The sequence below is a fragment of the Mustela nivalis genome, assembly GCF_964662115.1.
Source record: "Mustela nivalis genome assembly, chromosome: Y".
NCBI classification, from domain to species: Eukaryota; Metazoa; Chordata; class Mammalia; order Carnivora; family Mustelidae; genus Mustela; species Mustela nivalis.
The window spans coordinates 31,101,556-31,107,555 of record NC_139041.1 but is presented as its reverse complement, the minus strand read 5'-3'; the positions used below and the strand labels follow the sequence as shown (position 1 = coordinate 31,107,555).

At 57.0% G+C, this 6,000-nt stretch overlaps 1 protein-coding gene across 4 annotated transcripts in view; it reads left to right on the top strand.

Annotated features, from left to right (window-relative positions):
• Nucleotides 1-2,884: 2,884 nt before the first annotated feature.
• LOC309856868 (F-box-like/WD repeat-containing protein TBL1X) overlaps nucleotides 2,885-6,000 on the top strand; it is a 201,641-nt gene continuing 198,525 nt past the window's right edge. Inside the window, exon 1 of one of the 4 annotated variants that reach the window (XM_082718647.1) lies at nucleotides 2,885-3,112. The gene's annotated coding sequence lies outside the window, so the exon portion shown is untranslated. Of the gene's footprint in view, nucleotides 3,113-3,791; nucleotides 3,882-4,755; nucleotides 4,888-6,000 lie in introns of those variants that run through there. The other 3 variants (XM_082718650.1, XM_082718648.1, XM_082718646.1) reach the window with 3 other exon arrangements.

Genomic DNA, 6,000 nt, shown 5'->3' with positions numbered 1-6,000 from the left:
AACATCTCATGGGCAACCGCCAGCTACCTCCAGCTCCTTGCACAGTCTGTTTCCAGTCTCTCTAAAGAAGATTGGAGGCAAAGCCCCGGAGCAAAGAAAGGCTTCATGTCCACAGAGTGAAGTGGGAAGACACACAGGCCCCCTGCTCGGTTCATAAGGAAAGATCCCAGTGGGCACTCACCGAAAGCTGAGACGTGCTCTGGGAACGTCAAAGAAGGATCCTTGCCCACACCAGCCGCTCAGCCTGGGGAATCACAGGGGTCCCTGAGTGGGCCACTCATGGAAACAAATACCGGCCTTCGTGTTTGGAATCTCTGAAGGTCAGACGAGCCCAGGGGAAATTAGATAGTGGAGTCCATGAAAACCGGACAGTAAATCTCATGAGAAGTTTGATATCTCTTCCTACTCCTTTTTTTTTTCCCCAAAAGAATGGGCTTTTTTTTTTTTTTTTAAAAGAACAGTTTTAAATCTAGAAAACAATTTAGCATATAGTACAGAATTATCTGCCTTTCACAGATAATTTCCAGTTTCCAGTGCTAACATCTTTCCTAAGTGTGGTGCATGTGTTACAATTAATGAATCAATACCGATAAAATCCAGAGTTTAGGTTAGAGTTCACTGCTGTGCGTGCAGTTCCAAGTGTTTGGACAATGAAAAAAGTCTGCATCCGCTGTTACAGGACCATTTGGAATAATGTCATTGCCCTGAAAATGCCCTGTGCTTCCTCTGTCCATCACTTGTCTCTCCTGTCCACAACTCGTGGCTTCCACCGAACTTTTTATTTTGGCCCTTTCTAGAGTATAACAGGGTTGGAAGCATGTAGCAGATAGGCTTTTCAGATTAGCTTTTTTCCCTTAGTGATATGCATTTAAAGTTCCTCCCTGTCTTTTCAGGGCTTGCTAGCTCATTTCTTTTCATGGCTCAATGATATTCTGTCGTATGGAAGGGCCACATTTTCTCCATTCACCTACTGAAGGGCACAACTTGGCGGCTTTCTGTGTTTGGCCATTTTGAGTAAAGCTACGAGAAACATGACTGTGTGGGTTTTGTGTAGACATGTTTTCAGCTTAGTTGGGTAAATACCTAGGAGCACAATTGCTGGGTTATATGGTAAGAGTAGGTCTAGCATTTGGAAAATGCTGTCTTCCTAAGTGGCCATACGATTTTGTATTCCATGGGCTAGGTATGAAAGTTCCTGTTGCTGGGTATCCTGGTAGCATTTGGTGGGGGGCTGAGGTGGGGGGGAGAGGGGCCATTTTAATAGGTGTGAGATGGTGTTTTGTTTTATTTATTTTTTAAAGGTTATTTATTTAAGTAATCTCCATGCCCAATGTGGGGGCTCAAACTCATAACCCTGAGATCAAGAGTCACACACTCCTCCCAGGGAGCCAGCCAGGTGCCCTGTGTATTTTGTTCTTATGTGCAATTTCCTAGTGATAGACGATGTTCAGCATATTTTCATATGCTTCTTTGCCGCTTGTATATCTCTTTGGTGAGCTATTTCTAGATCTTTTGCCCATTTTAAAATATGGTTGTTTTCTTATTGAGTTTTAAAAGTTCTTTGTATATTTTGGACACAATCCTTTATCAGATATGGATTTTGCAAATATTTTCTCCCAGTCTGTGGCTTCTTTTCATTCTCCTAATGGTGGCTTTTGCGGATCAGGTGTTTTTAATTTTGATGAAGTTCAACTTAACATTTTTTTTTTCTTTAATGGATCATGCTTTGGGTGTTCTATCTAAAAACTCACTGCTAAACCTGAGGTCATTTAGATTTTCTCCTGTGTTACCTTCTAGAAGTTTTATAGTTTTGCCTTTTACCTTTAGACCTATGATTCATTTTGAGTCAGTTTTTATGAAAAGCATAAGGTGTATAGCTAGATTCTTATTTTTTGCATATGGAGGTCCAGTTTTTCGAGAACCATTTGTTAAAAGGCATTAAAATGCCTTTGCTCCTTTCCTCAAATTAGTTGAGTATATTTGCGTGGGTTCCTTCTGCCTTTTAATTAAAAATTTGGCTACTATTTAGGGGGAAATACTGATAGCACTCACTGCAAGCAGACTCTTGTCAAGTCCCTCCAGTCAGCAACCAAAAAATAATTGTTTGGCATATAGAGCTGGTGCCTTGGATAGGGGCGGAAAGCATTGCTGCTCACTCTCCATATTAACCTTTACTCCTTTCACAGTGCTCCTTTCCTGCTCTGCTTTATTTCCTGTTTTCTCCCACCTTATGGGACACACGTTTGAGAAATCTGCAAAACACGTGCCATGAAACCGTCTCATTTACCCCCTCTCTACCAGCCACCTAGCTTTTCCGAGAAAGAGGAATTTCAGCGACATCACGATAAACGTAGGCGGTCTATTTTCCTGTCTGGGGTCTTACGAAGTCCCTTAGGGTTCCTAGGATAAGCTCTGTTCCTGACTTGCAAGAAGACGTTACCAAAGAGACAGGATGGATTCTGAGCTCCCTTGCAATGTTCGTTACCGAAGGCCAGCTGTAAAAATTGGTCACAGCCGTCCTAGTTTGGAGTGAGGATTTCCACCAGTTTCCTATACTTTAATGATTGGCACCTGCCAAGTAATCAAAACATACAAAGAGGACTTTCCCGCAAGTTCAGCTAGGCATTTCCAAGCAGCTAACGACAGGCAGGGCCGGCGAGGCAGAGGGCCAGTTCTGCTGCGCGGCTACTCGAGAGTGTGCGGTAGCCGAGGGCCGCGTCCCCGTAAAGCCGAGAGCTGTAATGATGTCAACTTGTTATTTACTTTCCAAATCTGAATGACTGAGCAAGGCGAAAGGAGAATCAATCAACCACAATGTGACCCTACAGGCGGAAAAAACGCAGCGCTCCCACCAGCAGGCGGTGGGGGAGGGGAAGCACGTGTAACCGGGGCAGGGTTGCATCATGAGCTCGCTCGGGCTCTCGATTGCACCCTCGGTTTTTCGATTGCATGTAATACCTCAGCATCAGTCCGCACAAGCCCAGGGAGCCGGGGAGCAACGAAGGGCAGGCTCAAGGGAAGGCCCCCCCACGTCCTTTTGGGGACCCTTGAATGGCAACTGATACATATTAAGACACAATCTATTCTGCTGATTCACAATTATGGAGACAGTGTAAGTGTGTATTTTTTATTGATGTGCTCTAATAATGGTGTAGCAACAGTCGTTTTTACATCAGTGACGTTTTACTGCAATATTTTTAGGTCCGCCTTTTTGAGGGAGGACCAGCCCCTTAAAAACTCACCTCGCCCCCCCCCCCCAACAACCTGAACAACAAATGGTCTAGTGTCCCAGGAAGGAGCAAGTGAGGTTACAGTTTAAAATGCTGAGTGTACTGGGCTCTGCGCGCAAAGCTCATTATACACCAAAGGGAGGGGCAAAGTTATCTTAAAATATTCAACAAAGCAGACGCTGAAGTGCAGGGTGGTGGGCGCGGTGTCTGTTTAATTGAATTAAGACGGCGAGTGGTGGGCCGGGGTCTCCAAACTGGGGAGGAGGACTGAGCTCCGGGGACTTTGGTGCGCCAGGGCCAAGCCAAATAAGCCATTGCAACATAAAACCCTTTGCAAAGCCTGTGGGTGGAGTGGGGGGTCGGGCGTGGAGAGGCCCGAGGGCCCAGGTACCCCCAACTCCAGAGGCCCAGACCCCTTCTCTAAGGAGCTCCTGGCCTCTACTTATGTGTGCCCGAGTTTTTCTCCCCAAGCGTTTCTGGTTCTTTCCGGGAGGTGTTTTGCAAAGGTCGAGGCTCCGCCTGAGTCCCCACTTTTTTGGGAGGGGAGAAGAGGCCTTTGGGGTGTCCTCTGAGCAGCCCATTTTGAGACAGATGCACCCTCGGGCAGCTTGCAGGGGGTTGTTAGGGCCGCCGAGGAGCTTCTTTTTTGAGGTGGAGGAGGGTAACACTCTAGCTGTGGTTCGGGTTCCCCTCCCCCCACTGGAAACCGCGGGGGTGGTGGCCCGGGTTCCTGTCCCCTCTTGGCAGTGGGGGGAAAGGCAGAGTTTGGGAATGGGACTGCGTGGGGGTAGGCCCGCGTTTACTTCATCCCCCTTGGAGGCCACGGGGAAAGGGAGAGGTCCGAGTTCCCCCCACCCACGCTAGGGTGGGGGCCAGGGGAGAGCGCGGGGTGAAGGGCTGAGTAGGGTCGCAGATTCCCCCACCGTGGGGTAGGGTAGGGGCTGGATTGGGACTCCGGGCCTCCCCAGAAGCCGTGGGGGGTGCGGATTCTCACCCCTTCCTTCGCCGTGGGGGGAGGGGCAGGCCTAGCGTCCCCTCCCCCGGCCGTGGGGGAGGGGCAGGATTAGGACGCGCCCCCCCCCCAGGACGCAGGGGCGGGGCCAAGTGGACTCGGGTTCCCCTCCCCCGGCCGTGGGGGAGGGGACGGGTTGGGGGTTGGGGAGCGCTCCCCCCCCCTCACCCCGGCCGTTGGGGAGGGGCTGGCCCGGGCGGCGGCGGCGGCGGCGGCCCCCCTGGAAGTCCTCCCGGCCGGGGTCGGCGCGCTGGCGGCCGCTCCCCCCCCACCCCCCACCCGGAGGTCACTGCCCGTGCCGGTCCCTCCCGCCGTCCCGCCCTCTCCCGCCGCCGCCGCCGCCGCCGCTCCCGCCCCAGCCCCCCCCACTCTCCGCTCTCGGGAGCGAGGAGCCGCCAGCGCCCCCGCCCCGCCGCCGCCGCCGCAGCGCCCTCGGCCGCCATTCGGCACCCGAAACTTTCCAGCGCCCGCGCCTCTCGGGGACTCGCGGCGGCGGCGGGGCGGGGGCGGCCCGGGGGCGGCGCGCGGCTGCTCCGGGGCGCCGGGCCCTCCTCGGCCGCGGCACGGCCCGGGCTCGGCGACGGCCGGCGGCGGGGAGGCTCGGAGCGCGGCGGCGCCGCCACAAGTTGCGCTGCGGGCGGCGAGGTGAGTGCGCGGGGCTCCGGCGGCCGGGCGCGGGGCGGGGGGCGCAAACTTCTCCGGCGGGGGTGGGGGGCGGCGCGGGGCGGCCGCCGCGGCTCTGGAGGGACGGGTCCCCAAGTGCGCCCGGGCTTCGGGCCGGGGTGCGGCGCGCTCCCTGCAGGCTGAACAATACCCCGCTGCGGCCGCTCCCCGAAGTGCCGGCGCGCCGGGGGCGGGGGCTGGGGGGCGGCGTGGGGAGGGGGCGGCGGCCGGTAAGTTTGGGGGAGCGCCCGGCCCGGCCCCCGGGGTCCCTTTGTCTGCCGGTTCTGGGGCCGGCGGGGCGGACCTGCGCCGCCGCGGGATCCCCCCGTGGGGGAGGGGCGCCCATTCATCCCCGGGCGCCCGGGACCGGGTGGCAGCGCGGCCGCGCGCGGCGGAGTGAGGGGCGGGCGAGGCGGCGCGGCGCGGCGCGGCCCGGCGGCTGCTCCGTTTCCGAGACGCGGAAACTGTCAAGGAAGTCCGGGGCTCCCGGCCGGAGCGAGGGCACCCGGCTGAGGGCGACATCCGCGCGCGCGCGTGTGTGTGTGTGTGCGCGCGCGCGCGCGTGGGGCGGGGGTGGGGGGCGCCCCTGGCGAGGCGGGGTCTGCCGAGCTTGGCCTGGACAGGGTGCAGACCTGTTGCTCCTAGGGCTCGGGGGAGGAGTACCCCCAGGTCGGTGTCGTGGGCAGTGCTCCCCAGGGGGCACCGTCCCTGCGTGGGGGGGGGGGGCGATGCCGGGAGCGCCGTGGGGTGCGCCTTTGGGTGTGGGGGCCCGCCTGCTGTATGACAGTTTGGGGTCGCTAGAGACCGCCCGCGCGGGGGTAGGGCCTGGGCTTCACGTGCGCCGCCCGAGCGAGCGCGCGGTCAGGCCTCGGCCCCGGCTCGCTGCTCGGCCTGGCCTTCCCCGAGCCAAGTGCGCTGGAAATTCCACAGAGTTAGAGGCGGAGGCGGGTTTCTCGTACTCCCCCTAGTCGGGGATGTCGTGGGGCAGAACCCCCTAAAGACCCAGAATCCCACCGCCTGCTGCTCCGGCAGCCGCTTCTGGTTGGCACGGTCCCAGGGGGCTCGACCCGACTTCTGGCTCTTTTTCTCTCCCGA